This window comes from Danio rerio, chromosome 21 (genome assembly GCF_052040795.2).
Source record: "Danio rerio strain M-AB ecotype USA chromosome 21, GRCz13ab, whole genome shotgun sequence".
NCBI lineage: Eukaryota > Metazoa > Chordata > Actinopteri > Cypriniformes > Danionidae > Danio > Danio rerio.
In genome coordinates, this window is record NC_141041.1 from 13,985,001 (window position 1) to 14,006,306 (window position 21,306).

The 21,306-nt window shown below is 36.7% G+C and overlaps 1 protein-coding gene across 2 annotated transcripts in view; it reads right to left on the reverse strand.

Moving 5' to 3' along the window:
• LOC141379815 (uncharacterized) overlaps positions 1–21,306 on the reverse strand; it is a 461,403-nt gene that overhangs the window by 206,754 nt on the left and 233,343 nt on the right. The window contains exon 5 of one of the 2 annotated variants that reach the window (XR_015520025.1): positions 20,609–21,125. The exons of the other annotated variant lie outside the window; for it this stretch is intronic. The gene's annotated coding sequence lies outside the window, so the exon portion shown is untranslated. Of the gene's footprint in view, positions 1–20,608; positions 21,126–21,306 lie in introns of those variants that run through there. 2 annotated transcript variants of the gene reach the window in all.

Consider the following 21,306-nt stretch of genomic DNA (forward strand, 5'->3'; position numbering starts at 1 on the left):
GCTGATAAAAGGAAATGAAAAACGCTGGGTGGGAATTTTAACCTCCTGTCTGCTGGCACATTTTGCAAAGTCGTCCTATATCTCAAGTCGAAGAGGTGCTCATTGTGTCGCTTTTCTTGCAATTTAGTGCCGGGACAGTGCAAACATGACATTAATTGGTCATTTTCAATGACCCTAAATGGGTAGACACGGTCTCATCTGGTATTGTTAGAGGTCTCTCATTGTGAAGGGTGCAGGAGATGTCAGTGACCTGTCGTGGCAGTGTTGAATAACCTATTGTCTCCTCGATCGATCAGAACACAATGCGTGACAATGTCCCACCAATGATTTGTGAATGCTGTTGAAGGTCAGCCCTCCATCCAACCCAATGAGTCCTGTCCAACACACACACCCTCCATCTACTTCCATCCAAGCCAATGCGTCCACACAAACACACACACACACACCCTCCTTCTACTCCTGTCCAACCAGCACTGCCAAAGATTAGTCAAGGACCATGCACTGCATGCAAAGATGAGCTGCTTCTCTCTGCTTTCAATCCTACTACTTCAATTATAATCAGATGTAAAAATAATCATATATTTGTTTTAGGTTTACATTCATTTTTCAAACTTATACTGAACGAGACACACAACATTAGTTAGAATTGTGCTTAATAATGTTGCCAGTGTGTTAAGCATGCTAACAAACATGCTATCTGTTTGTTAAATCATGCTAGAAACACGTCACCCATTTAATACTGCATCCTATAAGTGGGTTATATTACGTAATAAACATGCTAGAAATATGCTAAAGCATGTGAGCAGTGTATTAAATCATGTTAAAAATATCAACAAATGAAACATTAGCTGCGTGGTCAAGCATAAGTAAAATGCTAGCAACTTCTTTGTTAAACATGTTCTAGAATGTGGTTAAAAAATGTCAAGGATATACTAAAATGTGTTAGAGGTGTCAAAAAATACTAGAATGTGAATGAAAACAGGTTAAACATAGTAAAATAATGTTGGAAACATTACAGTAACTTTCCCAGTACTGGGTTGCAGCTGAAAGAGCATCTGCTGTGTAAAACATATGCTGGATAAGTTGGTGGTTCATTCCACTGTGGCAACCCCTGATAAATAAAGGGACTGAGTTGAAGGAAAATGAATGAATGAACAATTTAGTAACTAACAATCTAACAATCTGTTAAATAGTACTAGAAACATAATAATGATATGCTAGCAAATCATATTAGAAATAATAACAAATTAAACTAGCTGTGTGATACAGCATTAGTAAAATGCTAGCAACGTCCTTGTTAACATTGTTCTAAAATGTGCTAAAAATATGTCAACAATATCTAAAAATTTGTTAGAAGTGTCAAATCATGCTAGAAAATGAATGATAACAGGTTATCATGATATCAGCCAAACAAAACATCCTGTAGCATTGTGCTAAATAATGCTGGTAACGTTATAGTAATTAACATGCTTACAATGTGTCAAAAATGCTAGAAATATGAACGTCATATGCTTAAACACCCTAGCAGTGTATTAAAAAAAAAAGTTAGAAGCATGATAACAAAATGAAACTTTTAGCTCATTGTGCTTGTAACAGGCCACCCATGTGATATTATTGTACATCCTATACGTGTGGTAAATAATGTTATGAACATGATAGAAATATGCTAAAGGATGTGAGCAGTGTATTAAATCATGTTAGAAATGTAAACATAAGATGCATTAGCTGTGTGATACAGCATGCTAGCAACTTACTTGTTAATTTTGTTCATGAATGTGCTAAATAATATGTCAACGATATACTAAAACATGTTACAACTGTCAAATCATGCTAGAAAATGAATGAAAACAGGTTATCATGCGATCAGCCTCATAAAATGTCATATAGCATTGTGCTAAATAATGTTGAAAACATTATAGTTACTACTATGCTAACAATGTGTTAAAAATAATAGAAACATAATAGTGATATGCTAAAACACATTAGCAGTGTATTAAATCCTGATAGAAGCATGTTAACAGAATAGTACAGTATGTCTTATAAGTGTTTTAAATACTGTGAGCAGTGTTCAATCATGTTAAAACTGTTAACGTAAGCGTTAGCTGTGTGAAACATCATTAGTAAAATGCTAGCAACTTCCTTGTTAACTGAATGTGCTGCACATGTCAATGATATATATGCTAAACAAGTGTCAAATTATGCTAAAAATTGAATGAAAACATGTTATCATGCTATTAGCCTGATAAAAATTCATAGCGTTGTGCTAAATAATGTTGGAAACATTATAGTAACTAATATGCTAACATTGTGTCAAATAATGCTAAAAATATATATTTTTATTATAATAAATGATTTGTTAAGTGCATTAAATCATGTTAGAAGCATGTTAAAAATATTACTTTACATCTTGTTTTACATATGTATAATTATTCTAGAAACATGCTAAAGCATGTGAACATTGTTTTAAATAATTTTGGAAATATTAACAAATGAAACAGTTGTGTGATAAAGAATTAGTAAAATGCTAGCAACTTCCTTGTTAACAAAGTTCTAAAATGTGCTACAGGTATGTCAATGATATGCTAAAACACGTTAGAAATATCAAAACATGCTAAAAACATTTCAACTTGTTTTAGCTGAATCTTCCTAGAAAGATATTAGCAATAAATGAAACAGGTTATGCTATGACCCTGCTAAAATACCTTAGCTTTGTCCTAACAATGTGTTTATATATAATACTTCGAACATAATAGCGATATGCTAAAACATGCTAGCAGTATACTAAGTCATGTTAGCAGCATGATAACAAATTAAAACTTTTAGCAGTGTGACAAAGCTAAAAAACATGATAACCCTGCTGAAAAAAACACCATGTGCTGGTAAGGTATGTTTTGATGCTGGTTTGCTGTTCTTGCCAATGCATTTTCATGGCAATTCGTATCTTTTTGATTCAGTGGCTAATTCGTATTAATTTGTACAATCTAATTCGTACAAATTACCATTTTCTCATCACCCAATGACGGTTGGGGTTAGGGGTGGGGTTGTGTGCCACAACTCCTTTTTAAAATCGTACATTTTCGTATGACTAAACTCATACGAATTCGTACGAATTGGTCAATAAACTGTCAAAACGTAAAATACTTACGTTTCCTCGTTAGATCAGGCTGGTCATGTTGGTTTCAATGCTGGCTTTGCTGCTGGTCTTGATGCTGGTCTTGCTATTTTTAGTGCTGGTCCTGACTACCATTTGTGACCAGCATCGAGACCAACAAGACCAGCACTGAGACCAACATCGAAACCAGCAAAACCAGCTTTGAAGCCAGCAAGACCTGCATCAAAACATATCTTAACAGAACATGCTGTTGTTTTTCAGCAGGAAACTTGATAAACCCTATAAGAAATGTATTTGTAAATTGTAAATGTATTGCTATAGTTGCAAATTATTTCATAATTTTTTTCACACACTTCTACTAGATTGCTAGAATGCTGTATACGTGTATAACCTCTCGAAATTTTTGTTAAAAAAATATATATTTTATGATATTTCATGAAAACAATAATTTTTAATTTTTTTGCAGTGCAAATAAACATCCTTCTATCCCAAATATTTGAGATATAGCAATCTGATGCTGTCTTTCAAACATGGGATAAAGTTTGCCTTGCAGTGTGGGGGTCCAGAGTGGTCAATGCAGAGCGTGGGTGAATAAATACCCTGTCCGAAGCCCCTCACACTGACACAAAGAGAGCGCATGCATAAAACAACGGCTCCAGAGGGAGATTAATAACCTGTAGATCCAGAGACAGATACTCCAGACAGCCCAATGTGACTTTAAACCCAAATGAATAGTGGATGGGCCGGGTCAAGGGCATGGAGGCACAGGTTAAAGAGTCTTTTATCAATCAGCCGGCGTGGGGAATCTGTTTGGACAAGCCGTCAACTCCCAGCGGGACCAAGGGACCATGCATACGGCGGGAGGTTTTTACGTGAAGAATCGAGAATGGATGATGGGGTGAGAGAAAGAGAAACGGAGGGCGTAAAAAGGAAATAGACTTGGGCATTCATTCCCCCCAGTTCCTTTTTAGTTCTAATTTTAGAGGTTTCCCTTGCAGTTCCAGAGCACCATTCACTACGGGATTTTGTTCAGTGTATAAAGCAAAATCGATGCGCTTTGCTACAAATGGCTCCCGCTTCCTGTTGGCTCTTATCCGACGTCCCAATCGCACGCTATCGAGGGTGTTTTAAATCCCTGATTGCGTTTAACCCTGATGAGCCTCAAGCCGGATCAATGACCAAACACACACAAATGCACGTCCACACAAAAGGCGCCTGCATGCGCCCACACGCTCCCCAGCAATATTGGTGTGGAGATTAAAGCCATATAAAAGAAGGGAGACAAAGGTGACGCCACCTTCTTTCAAATGGCAAGAGCATGGCTTGACAAAATGAGCGGGTGAGTTTCTAGAGAACAAAAGATGAGGGCGCAGGAGCGCGTGGCGGAAGCAAAGCTTGGGGCAGCGCGGGTGAGGAGCAAGGCCTTTAATTAAAAGGATTATATGAAGCCGCACGGAGCGAGGGAGAGCCTGTCCGTGTCCTGAGATGGAGTACAGTAATGAAACCCATCACTGGCAGCTGAGGGATAGCGAGAAAGAGAGATAAAACCACAGCTAAAGACTGGAGATGAAAAGAGGGGATGGGTTCAGATTGAATATGGGGGAAGGAAAGCAAGTTTGAATTAATGAGACATTGAAACAATGAGAGATGCAGAGGGATGGGGACCTGTGTGGGATATGATGCGGGTGTGCTGTATATGCTAGCAGCCTTCTTTTTAGGTGCTCTTGGAGTAAGTTTGGAGAATATTGGATCGTTTATGTGTAGGATAGTATTATAAAATGGATAGTTACTTTAACTGTGATTATTAATGTGCACATGACTGGACAGTCTTTATTAATGCGGCAAATTAATATGAAGAATTATGCTTTTACTTCATTTTGACTATAAATAACTGCAAAATTATTAATTAAAATATTAGTAGAGGATTAGGTGTAAGGTTAGGCTTAGTAGAATTGTTCAAGACTTGTTCGGATATCCAATTTCTCTGGCAAGTGCCTTTCACACTTGCTATTCTCACGTAAACCCACCAGAGGCTGCTGTCGACCGACTTACTCACTCACCCGATCAATCCCCAAACCCTTCCTTTTCCCTAAATCTAACCCGTAAGCATTTTTTAAAAAGCACAGATCGAGCCGCCCAGCCCCTTACCTGAACCCTACCGCAGTGTTTTAAAAAGAAATCCAGAAAAAGAAAAGCTCCCTAATTTTTAGCACATTTTCAGATCTTACCACATTCTCACCCTGTTATTTCCTTGTTTATTATAATTTTGGGCTTTTGTCTTTGTCTTACTTGCTTTCTGGAACCGTTCTTTGTCGAACTCAAACCCCGTCGTCGCGGCCAGTCTACTACACTCTGCGTCTCAAGTCTGCTACCGTACGTGTCGAGATACTGGACAAACTGGCAACAGCGGGAAAGCAGTCCACACGAAGGTGAGCGGACAGCAACGCTTGACGTCACCCATTCAAAGTGAATGGAAAGCGTTGACGCTGACGCCCCTTGTGAATGGGGCATAAGGGCCCACACATTTTGCACACCAGGGGGAAACCCATGCAAACATGGAGTAGAACATGCAAACTCCACACAGAAATGCCAACTGGCCCAGCCGGGACTCAAACCACGGACCTTCTTGTTGTGAGGCGACAGTGCTAACCACTGAGCCACAGTGCTGCATTGGAAAAATAGTCAAATGTTGCAATTACACGTCAGTCAATGGAATATTAGTAAACTGTTTGGATTGGTTGACGTCCTTGCAAAATTACTTAGAGTTTGTAGAAAGACTGAATGCCTGAGTCAAATCTTGACATGTGACAGACAGAGACACTGTGTGCTGAAATGTTCCTCAGTGGGAGGCATGCTGTTCCGGTTGGATGTTTTAAAAGTTTTTAATATTTTAGCAACACAAATTTCATTTACGTTTCCAGCTTTAGTGTTTACCTTCAAGCAACAAAGATGAATTTGGCATTTAATATAAACATGAGCTGCAGTCATCTGTGCCTCGGAGATTTCATTTATGGTACTAAATGACTACAACGCTGCCTTCAATAAAGAGACACATGTGCCACTGGTCATTTTCATTCTTTGCTTTTTTACAGCATTATTATGAAGACATTATTATGAAGAATAAACTGTTTTGCGATACCTGGGAGGGAAAATACTGAGAAAGCAGCAGAGAAACAGCAAACAGCACTGCACAGACAAACTGGTCAAACGTTTTGTACAATCATTGACACCCTCTGCCAATGCACTGATGAAATTAACAGTTAGATGTGCCAAAAATTTCTTCAGTTAAACAAAGAGAAAGCTGAAATCATTGCATTTAGGAACAGAGATGAGGTTCTCAAGGTGAATGTGTACCTTGGCTCAAAGGGTCAAACAACAAAAAATAAGGTCACGAATCTTGGTGTGACTCTGGAGTCAGATCTGAGTTTCAATAGTCATGACAAAGCTATTAGTAAATCAGCATACTATAATCTCAATAACATTGCAAGAATTAGATGCTTTGTTTCCATTGAAAACTTTTATCAGCAGCAGGGTGGATTACTGTAATGGACTCCTCACTGGCCCTCCCATAAAGACAGTCAGATAGTTGCAGCTAAGCCAGAATGCTGCCGCCAGGATTCTGACCAGAACCAGGAAATCAGAGCCCATAACACCTGTTCTCGGGTCTTTACACTGGCTCCCAGTTACATTCAGAATAGATTTTAAAGTATTATTACTTGTCTATAAATCACTAAATGGCCTAGGACCTCAATGCATTACAGATATGCTTACTGAATACAAACCAAATAGATCACTCAGTTCTTTAGAATCATATAAACAAGAAATTCCAAGAGTTCACTCAAAACAGGGTGAATCAGCCTTCAGCTTATACGCCCCTCGCTGCTGGAATCAGCTTCCAGAAATGATCAGATGTGCTCCAACATTAGGCACATTCAGAATCGAGAATCGAGTATTCCACTGAGCCAGCGTAATAACATCTTATGAGTCATCCTGGGTCGCCATCTTGAAATCAATGACATCCTGGGGGATTCTTGCTATACCCCAAGTTCACTTGAGGTTCAGTAATGAATGAACATATTTATTATTAAATATTTGTTAGTTTTTGTTTAATTGGTTGTAACTGGAGAATAACATATCATGGAATGTCATGATTAACTAATAAGAATCAAGTATTCCAGTGAGCCAGCATAATAACATGCCTTATGGTTCATCCAGGGCCGCCATCTTGAAATCAATTACATCCTGATGGATTGTTGGCATACCCTGAGTTACCACAGGCCTTATAGTTCAGTAATGGATGAACATGTTTATTATTATATATTTATTAGTAGTTAGTTTAATCGGTTGTAATTGGTAATAACATATCTTGGGATTTTGTGATTGACCAATCAGAATCAAGTATTCTAGTGAGCCAGTGTAATGACATACTATATTTGAATACTGTGACATCCTAGGTTGCCATCTTGAAATCAATGACATCCTTATGGTCTGTTGTTATGCCCTGAGTTCCCACTGGCCTTGTAGTTCAATAATGAATAAACAGCTATTTAATGAAAACCTAGAGCATATGCACCACAATGCTTCAAAGAAAAAGTATAGAGTAGACATCGGTATATTCCACACTACTTGTGACAGATCATACACAGGCACACACAAGTCAAAATCCCGCCTGCATTCGGCAATGGCTTGCGAGCGATAAAGTCTCCCTATTTCCTGGCCTGTCCGGGCTAGTCTGCTGTTATCATGTGAGTTGGAAGATTCGGCTCCGCTGCAGGCCCGTGCTGCACACTTCGCTTGTCCTAGATTAACACTTATCTCCCAGTGCCACCAGAGTGCCAGACCCACTAAATGAATTAGATGGGAAGCAAGCCATGTCGACACAAACCTGTGGATCGTGTCATACCAAAAGTATCCATGCCGTGGCAGTTTGTCTTCTCCGAGCACAGCAGCAGGAGCAGGAAGTCCCAGTTCAGACCTCTACCTCACGCAATTAAAGAGATGGGAAAAAGTTTAAATATATGGGCAAGACAAAGGTGACACGTCGAGTGCAAATGACTTGTGAGACACTGTGACATGGGCACACGGGGTGAAAGAATTACATCTAATAATACCATAGATCAATGATTGATTAGGAGTATAAGGATGAAATTTTAATGATCCAGGACCTTTGGGCACTTCAAGTAGCCGGTCCACAGAAAGCTGACATATGCTGTATAATTCATCTGAGGGGTTTGTTCCTCTCTCTCTTTCTCTCTCCGTCTCTGACTCCAAGTGAGGGTTTGACTCTTTAAAGCGTTGGATTGGGTGCTATAGCCGTATCTGTTGGTAATGTAGGGAGAAAAAGACAGAGAGAAAGAGTTCATGCCTTCTTTTAAACATATGCACTCATTATTCTTGAGCAACAGGGAGCCAAACGGTCACATTTAATTGGCAAAAAGCCAACAGAGTTCATATAAGAATAAGGTAATGGGCAAACATATATGTATGTGTGTGTGAAGAGAGAGAGAGAGAGAGAGAGAGAGAGAGAGAGAGAGAGAGAGAGAGAGAGGTACAAATACATAAATTCTGTATATTATGAAAGGGATAAAGTACATCCAGGTGGTTGTTATCGTTAAATAAAGCCAGACAGTGAAAAACAAACCCAACATACACTCACATTCCACTTTATTAGGTACACTTTACTAGTACTGGGTTGGACCCCCTTTTGCCTTCAGAACTGCCTTAATCCTTCGTGAAATAGATTCAATAAGGTACTGGAATTATTCCTCTGATATTTTAGTCTATATTGACATGATAGCATCACACAGTTGCTGCAGATTTGTCAGCTGCACATCCATGATGCAAATCTCCCTTTCTACCACATCCCTTTTGCTCTATTAGATTGCTATCCGGTGACTGTGGAGCCCATTTGAGAACAGCGAATTCATTGTCATATTCAAGAAACCAAATTCTGATGACGTCAAATAATGAACCTACCACTAAAATGTTGCAGAAGAAATCGAGACTCATCAGACCAGGCAACGTTTTTTCAATCTTCTATTGTTCAATTTTAGTGTACCTGTGTGTCTTCGTTTCCTGTTCTTAGTTGACAGGAGTGGCACCCAGTGTGGTCTTCTGCTACTGTAGCCAATCCACCTCAAGGTTTGACGTGTTGTGTGTTCAGAGATGCTCTTCTGCATACCTCAATTGTACTGAGTGGTAATTTGAGTTACTCTTGCTTTTCTATTAGCTTGAACCACTCTGGCCATTCTCCTCTGACTTCTGGCATCAACAAGGCATTTGTACCGCTCACTAGACATTTTCTCTTTTAGGCAGGCCCGGATTAAGAATTCAGAGGCCCCTGGGCACAATGTCTTGTAGCCCCCCTACCTGGCCGCACCCCTATAATTGAATTAAAAAATAAGATTAATATCATATTTTTTAAATAAAATTTATCTATAATATATTGCCCAAATTTTTTAAATAAATGTTATACAGTACATATATTCCTAACCTACACAGTTTGAACTTTTTTTAAGCATTTATAGCACACTTTGGAAAAAATATAGCAATACAACTGATGAAAATTAATAGATTTTGATATACTTGTTCAGGTTCAGTGAAGCAGTACTAAAATTTACATTTAAGGGTATTTTAAATGTATAGCTTCTACAAACTTATAATGCATATGATTTGGATATAACACCTATCAAATCCAGTTCTATGATTCTCTGTGTTTTATGGATGAGTCCTCATCCTCCCCTGGGCCTGTGCCCATAACGCCCAGTGTGCCCATTATTGGTTAATCTGGCCCTACTTTTAGGACCATTCTCGGTAAACTCTAAAGATGGTTGTGTATGAAAATCCCAGTAGATCAGCAGTTTCTGAAATACTCTTACTAGCCTGTCTGGCTCCAACAACCATGCGACGTTCAAAGTCACTTAAATCAATTAGCACTTTCTTCCCCATTCTGAAGCTCAGTTAGAACTGCAGCAGATTGTCTTGACCATATCTACATGCCTAAATGCATTGAGTTTCTGTCATATGATTGACTGATTACAAATTTGCATTAACGAGCAGTTGGACCTAATACCTAATAATAATAATAATAATATCTAAGTGTACCTAATAAAGTGGCCAGTGAGTGTATTTCATGTAAAATCAACAAATGAACTGGTGTGAAGTTCGACATTTTCAATAGACATCTTCATTTTTTCCACAAGGATAACATCAGTCCAGTTTTAAATCTGCCTCTATGCTAACGCATAGGCTTTTGTAGCTCCGCCCACATTTGAAAGAGCACAATCTAATTTGAATTTAAAGCAACAATCACCAAAATGGCACAAGAGTTAAAAAAAAAAACATTATTTGTAGGGAATTTTGACCTACACCTCGTAAAATGATGCATAATGGGTCCCTTTTAAAGTTTTAATTATAACCGGAAGCAAAACAAAACAAATACCACAATGGGGGGAGCTGGGATGCTTAATATTTGGGGTTTTCTCAGGTATTTTGTTCCCTCACTCACTTTGTCATGAGTATGCTGGGGCCTAATAGTAGCCATTATGATAAATTAAAAAACATTTGCATTCATTCCTACAGAATATAATATACAATTTATAAAGAACTACAATGACAATAATGCTAGTCCCATTTTTTTGTTTTAAATCATCAGCAGTAAAAAGCAGTACTGCAAACTTACAAAGTAAATTTCAAGAATAATACTGTCAGATTGCAGTTGTTTTGAACAATAAAAGCTTATACAGTAGTTATTTAGGCTACTTATTTAGTTGGCCCCAAAGTCCCTTTAAGGCATCCCTATTCACTTGGCAGCCATCTTGATAACATCCCTAGGCAGCTATATACTGTCTGTAATAGGCATACAAATACAGCTACAGTCTCCAAGAATGGGGAAAGATCAGCATCTCCAAAATTGTTACATTTTCAACTTATAAACATATTTCAAATCACCAGTTAATTCTGACAACAACTGCATCATACAATTGGCCTATTTAGCTAAAACCATGGAGATTGGGGCGGATGAGGGTGCATGTGTTTTCCCATGCAGAAGAGTAAATAAACTGCTAATGTTTACTGTACCCAGCATAAACGAGTAAAACCCCTCAAAGATCTCTCCTTTAAATTATTATTTTGTATAGGTTGTTTTACAGTAATATATTTGTACATATACAGTGCATCCAGAAAGTATTCACTTTTTCCATTTTTTTAATGTTACAGCCTTATTCCAAAGTGGATTGAATTCATTTATTTCCTCACAATTTTACACACAATACCCCATAATGACAATGTGAAAAAAGATTTTTTAAATAGTTACCAATTTCTTAAAAATAAAAATCCTGAAAAATCACAGCCTTTGCTGTGAAGCTCTAAATTGAGCTCAATGTAGATTTTAAGATTGCATCTATGTAGTTTATTTAAAAGGAGAGTACTTGTTTGATCATTCTTGAGATGTTTAAGCAGCTTAATTGAAGTACCCCTGTGGTAAATTCAGTTGATTGAACATGATTTGAAAAGACATACACTTGTCTATATGAGGTGCCAGGGTTGACAGTGCATGTCAAAGCACAAACCAAGCATGAAGACAAAGGAATTTTCTGTTGGCCCTCCAAGACAGGATTGTCTCGAGGCACAATGCTGGGGAGGGATACAGAAAAGTTTCTGCTGCTCTGAAAGTTCCAATGAGCACAGTGGCCTCCATCATCTGTAATTGGAGGATGTTTGAACCACCATGACTCTTCCAAGAGCTGGCCGGCCATCTAAGCTGAGCGATCGGGGAGAAGGGCCTTAGTCAGGGAGGTGATCAATAACCCGATGGTCACTCTGTCTGAGCTCCAGTGATCTTCTATGCTGAGAAGAGAACCTTACAGAAGGACAACCATCTGGGCAGCAATCCACCAATCAGGCCTGTATGGTAGAGTGGCCAGACGGAAGCTACTCCCCGCCTGGAATTTGTCAAAAGGCATTTGAAGGACTCTTAGACCATAAGAAACAAAATTCTCTAGTCTGATAAGACTAAAATTGAACTCTTTGGAGTGAATGCCAGGTGTTACGTTTGGAGAAAACCAGGCACCGCTTATCACCAGGCTGATACCATCCCTACAGTGAAGCAAGGTGGTGGCAGCATCATGCTGTGGGGATGTTTTTCAGCAGCAGGAACTAAAAAAGACTAGTCAGGATAGAGAGAAAGATGAATGCAGCAATGTACAGAGACATCTTGAATGAAAACCTGCTTTAGAGTGCTATAGACCACAGACTGGGGCGACGGTTCATCTTCCAGCAGGAAAATGACCCAAATATTAATGGAATGACTTCACAACAGCTGGGTGAATGACTGGTCCTTAAGTGGTCCAGCCAGAGCCCAGACCTAAATCCTAGTGAATATCTCTTGAGAGATCCGAAAATGACTGTACACAGTTACTTCCCATCCAACCTGATAGAGCTTGAAATGTACTGCAAAGATGAATGGACAAAAGTTCCCAAAAACAGGTGTGCCGAGCTTGTGACATCAAATTTAAAAAGACTTGAGGCTGAAATTGCTGCCAAAGGTGCATTAACAAAGTATTGAGCAAAGGCTGTGAATGCTTTTGTACATGTGATTTTTCAGGGTTTTTTTTTTTTTTTAATAAACTTGCAACAATGTCAAAAAAATCTGTTTTCACGTTGTCATTATGGGGGTATTGTGTGTAGATTTTTGAGGAAATAAATTAATTTAATCCATTTTGGAACAAGGCTGTAAAATAAAAAAATGTGGAAAAAGTGAAGCGCTATCAATACTTTCCGAATTTACTGTACAGTACATTACGTTAGCACTGAAGCCAAATCTGGAGCTAATCTGGCACAATAACGAACCTTTATGTTCCAACTATTAGTACACCAAAAATCAATGAGGCAAAATGTTAAAAAAAAATGAAAAATCAAAAGAAACAATAAAACTATATAATTTACTTTTTGCAATATTTTGCAATATTTCATTTGAATTCATATTAGGTAACGGCTCTCATATTTTAATGAATATAACTGTTAAATAAAACTCTTTTGTTAAAATGCAATTACTGGGAAATGCATCAAAATATTCATTTTTATATTGAAAATGGGCTGCACTCATTCATGCTTTGCACTGTATTTATCTATTTTAGTATCTGAAAGACAGAACTGCTTCAGAAAATAAAAACTAGCATTGTTTTTCTATAAAATCAATGAAGTTTTACTTTTGGACACCATCGACCACATCAACCAGATGAACTATTGTACTTTTTTCAGGAAATCAGAAAAGATTTAAAGTTTCAAAAGGGTGATCTTTTATCCAAAGTCTATTAAAGGATCTCCAAAGTCTGGGTAATTTTCAGGACATTTCATGGTTCAGCAAAAATCTCCATCTCTGAGCATTTGCAAAAACAGCCACGATTCCAGAAAATTGCTTGAAACTCATGAATCTCATAATTGAGCGGACCGCTCTCAGCGCCGCATACAGAGAGCACTTCAGGTTGCTCAGTCTCCCTCTGGAAGGGAAGGATTTTGGGTGCAGAAGACCCAGCGAGGGAAGCGCTACCCAAAGGTTCCAGTCAGTCATTGGTGGAGAGTCTGCGCGGAGGCTTTAGAGAGGGTTTCTCCGGGTGAAGGCAAGAGTGCTTGAGGAGCTATGAAATGAATTTCATTTCCTTTTTCTATCCCTTCCCCTCATTTGCCCACAGTCTCTGAGTGAAGCTCGCAGGCTCAAGATATGTGTCCAACTATTACAGGACTAATCCATCCATGACAGCTTTCAATTTCCTTCGGCAAATTTTTGTACCCCCTCAAACGAAGGTACAGGCCTGTCTATATAAGAAACCTTACACATTTGAGAGTTCTTGCTCATTTCCAGAAACCCCACCCTGTAAAAAAAAATTAATTGGACTTTCTAACTGAAGGTCATGTTGTCTTTGTGGGTTTCTTTTTGTCTGTTGAACACAGAAAAAATGTATTATGTAGAATGCTGGAAACTTTTAACCATTGCCATACATATATGGAAAAAATATATATTATAAAAGTAAATAGCTACTTGTTTACAAAATATCTTTTTAATAATTTGTGTTCAGCAAAAGAAAGAAACTCAAGTAAGTTTGGAGTAAGTTTATGGGGGGGAAAAGATGACAGAATTTTCATTCTTAGGTGAACTATCCCTTTAATTTTGTTTTTTACATAAGGTGAAACTTAAAATTAAATAAACATAGAGCTTAGTTGAATTACCATATTAGAACCTAAGGTCAAACCAAACTTTGACAACTGAAGGATATTATACATGTAAATAAAGTTGTTTAGAGTCTAGCCACTTGCAATGTTACTACTAATGTCAACAAAAATCACGGCTGATGGCCACAGCATTCATATAAATAATCTCATCTAATAAATGTTGTTTGGCAGGGAAATTCTTATGTATATGCAATAAGTTCAACTGCAAAAAAAAATGTTGTCCACAGCTCTCGTGGCTAATTTATTGATTTTAAAAATGTAAAGCACAAATATAAGGCAACTTTGACTAATTTGTTGTCCTATAAGGCCTGTTATTCAGGAGAATATGGAAGTACTTTCTCAAATCATTATCAGAGACCTCTGAATTAGTTTAGTGGTCTGCTTTAACCCATAGAAATATATTACGCCCCAAGTCTAGGGGAAACAACATGGGCATAATAAATGAACAAAAACAAAAGTGTTGGGGTGGTGGATTTCCCAAACAAAACAAAAACAATGCAAAAAGACTCCCTTCGGTCGACAACCAAACTCAGACACTCAGTTGAGAGTATATATGAATAGATTTATTTTTGAAAAAATGAAGTTAATATAAATGAGCATCTCTTCAGGGTGACCCCAGGCCAAAATAACAAACAAAAGAATCTATAAAGTAAATGCACTAAATTACCTATTACTATTTAAAGAAAAATACAAAAAGCTTACCTTACTCCCTAAACATAAACATAGTCAAAAGTAATCAAATAAATAGGCAGGCCACCCCTACATGCTCAAACTCTCAAAACATTGAACATTGAACATTAGTACAATATTGGTTGTTGGTCGTCAGCCGGAGGGGTGAGGGAAAGCCAGGAGCTCCACTCCAAACACTGAACGCAGCAGAAATGAGTTCCCTGAACCCTGCCGGAAGCTCCTTTTTATATATGCCTCCTAGACCAGCAGCCAATCAGAAGTCAAGATTACGCCAGTATGGGAGCCTATGGAATAACAGAAAAACAACAAGAAGGCAGGACAAAAAAAAAGAGAGTACAATTCCCAATAATAAATAAACTTCAGTCGTAAAAAATATGATATGCCAATATATGCAAATGACATACAGTTGAAGTCAGAATTTGTACACGCCCACCCCTGTTTGTTTTTTCCCCAATTTCTGTTTAACGTAAAGCAGACTTTTTCAACACATTTCTAAACATAATAGTTTTAGTAACTTATTTCTAATAACTGATTTATTTTATCTTTGCCATGATGACAGTAAATATTTTACTAGATATTTTTAAGACACTTCTATACAGATTAAAGTGACATTTTAAGGCTTAACTAGGTTAATTGGGTTAACTAGGCAGGTTAGGGTATAATTAGGCAAGTTATTGTATAACGATTGTTATCAAAAAAAATATATATAGCTTAAAGGGGCTAATAATTTTGACCTTAAAATGGTTTTTTAAAAATCAAAAAACTGCTTTTATTCTAGCCGAAACAAAACAAATAAGACTTTCTCCAGAGGATAAAATATTATCAGACATACAGTGAAAATTTTCTTGCTGCTCTGTGAAACATTGTTTGGGAAATATTTAAAAAAGAAAAAAAAATCAAAGGGGGGCCAATAATTCTGACTTCAACTGTATATGACATAAAAGTTTGTACTTGAATTTTACATATATAAAATAAGTCATATATGCAACATATTTCAAAATACTGCAAAAAAGCCATATACATATATATATTTTTTCAGCTACTGGAATTACAAATATGTTTGTATGTATGTTTATACATGTACATATGTACATTCATATGTACATGAGAATCATTCAAATACTAGCTCTAAAGTGAACATGTGAAACATATCTACTTTGCGTATATTTCCATATCTGATTTCTATATGCCAATCCAGTCTATCTAAATCCGTTTGCCAAGTAAGCAAATTTACAGTCATGCAACATACCAGAATCTGCAAAAACACGAATGGCTCGGAAAACCATTTGACAAACATGTTGAAGCAATATTGCACACCGCACCAACAATATACATCAAAACATTTGTATGTGTAAAACCTTGTATATCTGAATGATGACATTAGCCATCAAAAAGACACAACAGCCAGTGACACATAACTATTATTACATAGAAATCACAAAAACACTTTAATAACTGCCAAGATAAGCTGTCATTGCTCAGCAGGCAAAAACACCTCTCTGCTAAATCCAAAGCAAATAGTCTAGAAAGCATTGTGCATTCCTAGACCTGTACTGATGCATGTAAATTATTGATCATCCAGACTTCAGAGGGGGTTGGGGAGAAGATGTGAAGAGGAAATAGATGTGCACCATGCTATACAAACAGTGTTTTTATGCAATCTGTGATTGCTATGATGCTCTACATGTCGTTAATGTAAGAGGATATGATAATATTAGTCCTTGAAAGAGCCTTGTAGAAAGAAGTTCCAAAATAACATTGAAAGACTTATAGCAATGTCTCTATTTTCTTAACATGTAAACGTTAGTTTAGAAAAATATTACAATTATCATTAACGCATAATGTGCATAAATATTAGATAACTTTAAAAGGCAGTAAAAACATGAAAAATCCCTTTTAAAAGCTAATTGAAATAAAACTACTGTCATATGATTAATAATATCCAAAATAAAAGTTTGTATTTACATTATATATGTGTGTAATGTGTATATCTATTGTTTATATACTGTATAAATACAAACAAAATTATTTGCATATGTATTTATTTTTATATATAATTATAAATAAAAGTTTCCTCAAATTCAGTGTGGAAAATAAGTACTGAACACGTCACCATTTTTCTCTGAAAGCATATTTCTAAAGGTGCCACAGACATGAGGTTTTCCCCAGATGTTGGCAACAACCAAAGAAATCCATGTATGAAAAGAAAAACAAATCTAATTAGTTTAAAATTAAGTAAAATAAAATGATGCTAGGAAAAAGTGTTAAACACATGAAGAAAGGGAGGTGTAGAAAGACAGTGAAAGCCCAGACAGCAGCTGAAATCTCTCAGTAGTTCTTCAGCAAACCACTGCCCTTCCTCATTGTAAATGCATATTAGCTGCTTTAGTCCAACATCTACATTTGCATGATGATGAAGATGAAACCAGGGTGAACATCTCAGCATGTCAATGATCCAAAACACAGCCAAGGAAACTCTCAAATGCTTTCAAAGAAAGAAAATCAAGCTGTAGAATGGCCCAGCCAATCATCTGACTTCATACCAAGTATAGAAAGCAAATTAAAGATCAGATTTTATAGACGAGACCCATAAAACCATCAATATTTTTACACTCTGTTGAAGTGTGTGGGCACTTCATGTGCAATTCATGTGACTTCATTCTCCATATGAGAGGCGTCTTTAAGCTGCCATTACCAAAAAAAAAAAAAAAAGCCTTTGAAATAAATTTAATACATTTCAATAGTTTAGTACTTTCTCCTTGTGTTATTTCATTGTTAATACACATAACAATTTTTTTTATTTGTATTGTTTTGCTTTATTTTTATGCTTGTACTGTTTGAGTTTTTACCTATTTCAATTCCATATCAACAGCTCCTTTAGAAATATTATTCAAAGGTAAAACACATGTTCAATACTTACTTTCCCTGCTGTATATACACAGAATAAACAAACAGTGCTGCCGAATATATGTTGTAAATACAAAATGTTATTTTATTTTATTACAGTTAAAAGCAAAAATATTAGCCCTCCTGTTAAAAAATAATAATAATAATAATCCTTTTTAAATATCACATTATTTAACCTACAGTATTTAACCTTGTTAAGCCTTTAAATTAAACATTAAGCTTAATATTAGTATCCAGCAAAATAGCTAGTAAAGCACCATGTACTTTCATCATGAAATTAAAAAATATTACTAATTAAACAATTGTTTTTAAAGAAATGTTTGTTCAAAAATATGTTGAAAAAATATTCTTCTTGCTAAACAGCAGTGGTTCTCAAACTTTTTTCATCAAGTACCACCTCAGAAAAAAATTGTTTCTCCAAGTACCACCAAAATGAGCATTATTGAAATACAGTAGCTTAGTAGGCCTATTGTTTTATAGGCCTATTGTTTTAAAAACAAGGCGGAAATATAGGACATATGTCATATGGCATATTATTTACATAATTTTTGGTAAATTTTGAAATGTATGTAGCATGTACATGACATATTTAATTCCTTCGCGTACCACTAGAAGGAAGCCTGCGTACCACTAGTGGTACACGTACTACAGTTTGAGAACCACTGCTAAACAGCACTTGGGAAATATTTTTTAAATAATTCAAATTTCACAGGATGATAATAATTTATTATTTAATTTTGCTTTATATTACAAATATTTATTTTTTTATTAAACATAACATTTTAAACCCCTTGTATTGCTAACCTTAGCTTTAAAATGCTTCATAATAACACATTTCCATTGGATAAAACTCTGAATATTCTCACCCCTCTCATATTTCATCTGTAATGAAAAACACACTATCCATTTAGTCTGAATTAAAGGAGATGTTAATTAACCATCTGGACATGATCATATCCATTTTGCAATCTACATGTTGGTTTTCATCTCTAACAAGGGGAATAATTACATCTCATTTATTTTGGGAGCCTGTGAATCGTTTCATTCACACTGTAGTATCACCACTGTGGACTGTAAGCAAACTCATAATAATTACGTATAAGAAAACAAGTCTTTGTCGACATCAATCCAAAAACAGCTGGATCTAGACTACAGATTTTACACAGTAAAAAAAAAATATCAGACCTCTTAGTTAATATTCTACATGAAATCTACATTATGCCAGCACTGGCCTTATAAACTGCTGTGTTTAAGAGGGAAAATCACCCCTGATGCTCAAATGAACATCACTGCTACATAAATTCAATTTTTAATGCCCCTTCTTCTACATTAATGGGGACCAGTCATTTAGAATGTGTTCTTGATTTACACGGCTCTTGAGAATAGCTCCAACACAAAGTAAACTGTTTAAATTATAATACATTTTAATTGGCTTTAATAGTAGATAATACGTTAAACTAATGCCTTCAACGTTTGCAGAGGAAAATGCTGTTTGCTCGAGCGGAGATAACAAATCCACAAAAGCTGATATTATCATTAGTCTGTCAAACGAGCGGCTGATCTGTTGTGTGTATTTCTCTGCTTAAATGTGATAACCTTACAAAATGGGGCAAAAGCACAGAAACAATCTACTGCATAATGTCATTAATGTGTCATTTAGCACAACTGACGTCAATGTACTTAAAAACTCAAGGTTTTTCTTTTGCGATTTTGAAAAGTTTTGCACACAAACGATTAAAATAACCCTGGTCACACAGATTTGTGGAAGCAAAAGTGATGTATCATTTATGTCAGGCACAGTTGGTGATGTCACCAGGTCATAAATGGATGGATGGATGGATGGATGGATGGATGGATGGATGGATGGATGGATGGATGGATGGATGGATGGATGGATGGAGGACGGAGGGACGGATGGACGGATGGACGGACAGATAGATAGATAGATAGATAGATAGATAGATAGATAGATAGATAGATAGATAGATAGATAGATAGATAGATAGATAGATAGATAGATAGATAGATAGATAGATAGATAGATAGATAGATAGATAGATAGATAGAGAATTGTGTTTATTATGGTCTGAGAAAAAAAATTTCATTAACTTCCATCTGTCCACTTTACCATACAGGCCTGATTGGTGCATTGCTGCACAGATGGTTGTCCTTCTGTAAGGTTCTCCTCTCTCCACAGAAAAAATGCTGGAGCTCAGACAGAGTGACCATCGGGTTATTGATCACCTCCCTTACTAATGCCCTTCTCCCCCAATCACTAAGCTTAGATGGCAGGCCAGCTCTGGGAAGAGTCCTGGTGGTTCCAAACATCTTCCACCTTAAGATGATGGAGGACACTGTGCTCATTGGAATTTTTAGAGCAGCAGAATTTTTTTCTGTAACCCTCCCCAGCCTTGTGCCTCAAGTTAATCCTGTCTCGGAGGTCTACAGACAATTCATTTGTCTTCATGCTTGGTTTGTGCTTTGACATGCACAGTCAACCCTGGGTCTTGTATAGACAGGCCTTTTCAAATCATGTCTAATCAACTGAATAACCACAGGTGAACTCCAATTAAGCTGCTGAAACATCTCAAGAATGATCAGTGGAAACACAATGTAACTGAGCTCAATTTAGAGCTTCACGGCAAAGGCTGTGAATTATTATGTACATGTGATTTTTCAGGTTTATAGTTTTAATACATTTGCAACAATTACATTTTTTTTTTCACATTGTCATTATGGGGTATTGTGTGTAGAGTTTTGAAGAAATAAATTAATTTAATTCATTTTGAAAAAAGGCTGTAACATAAACAAACGTGGAAAAAGTGAAGCGCTATGAATGCTTTTCCGATGCACTGTATTTGTTTTTTATAAAGCTTTTGATACAGAGGACAAACAATGTCCATGTAGTGGGAGGAGTCAGCTCTGCTTACTACATGACATCACCATCTGTTACACACAAAACTTGATACATTGTATTGGCATTGCGATCATTTGCCAATCCCTACAACAGGCTTCATTTATTAGCCCTCATTGATTTTGTCATTGTTGTTGTCACAGTGAGATGAAAGGGTTTGCACCATAACAAGAGCTCAGATGCTCCAAAGTCTTTCTCAAGCCTTCTTTCTCCAACCAAAACTAGGATTGATCCCATGAAACAGTTTACAACGTACTGAAGAGGATCGGAGACCTATAAATAAGAAATTAAAAGATTTCAGTCAGATTTCTGAAGTGTGCTTACAAACAAAATCAAAGCAGATGCCAGAGAGAAATCAACGGCCTGGCTTTTGAAGCTCTGCACATTGCAGTACACAAACGTTCACGTATGTATAGAAACGCACACACAGATAGAGAGTCTGTAAGTCATATAT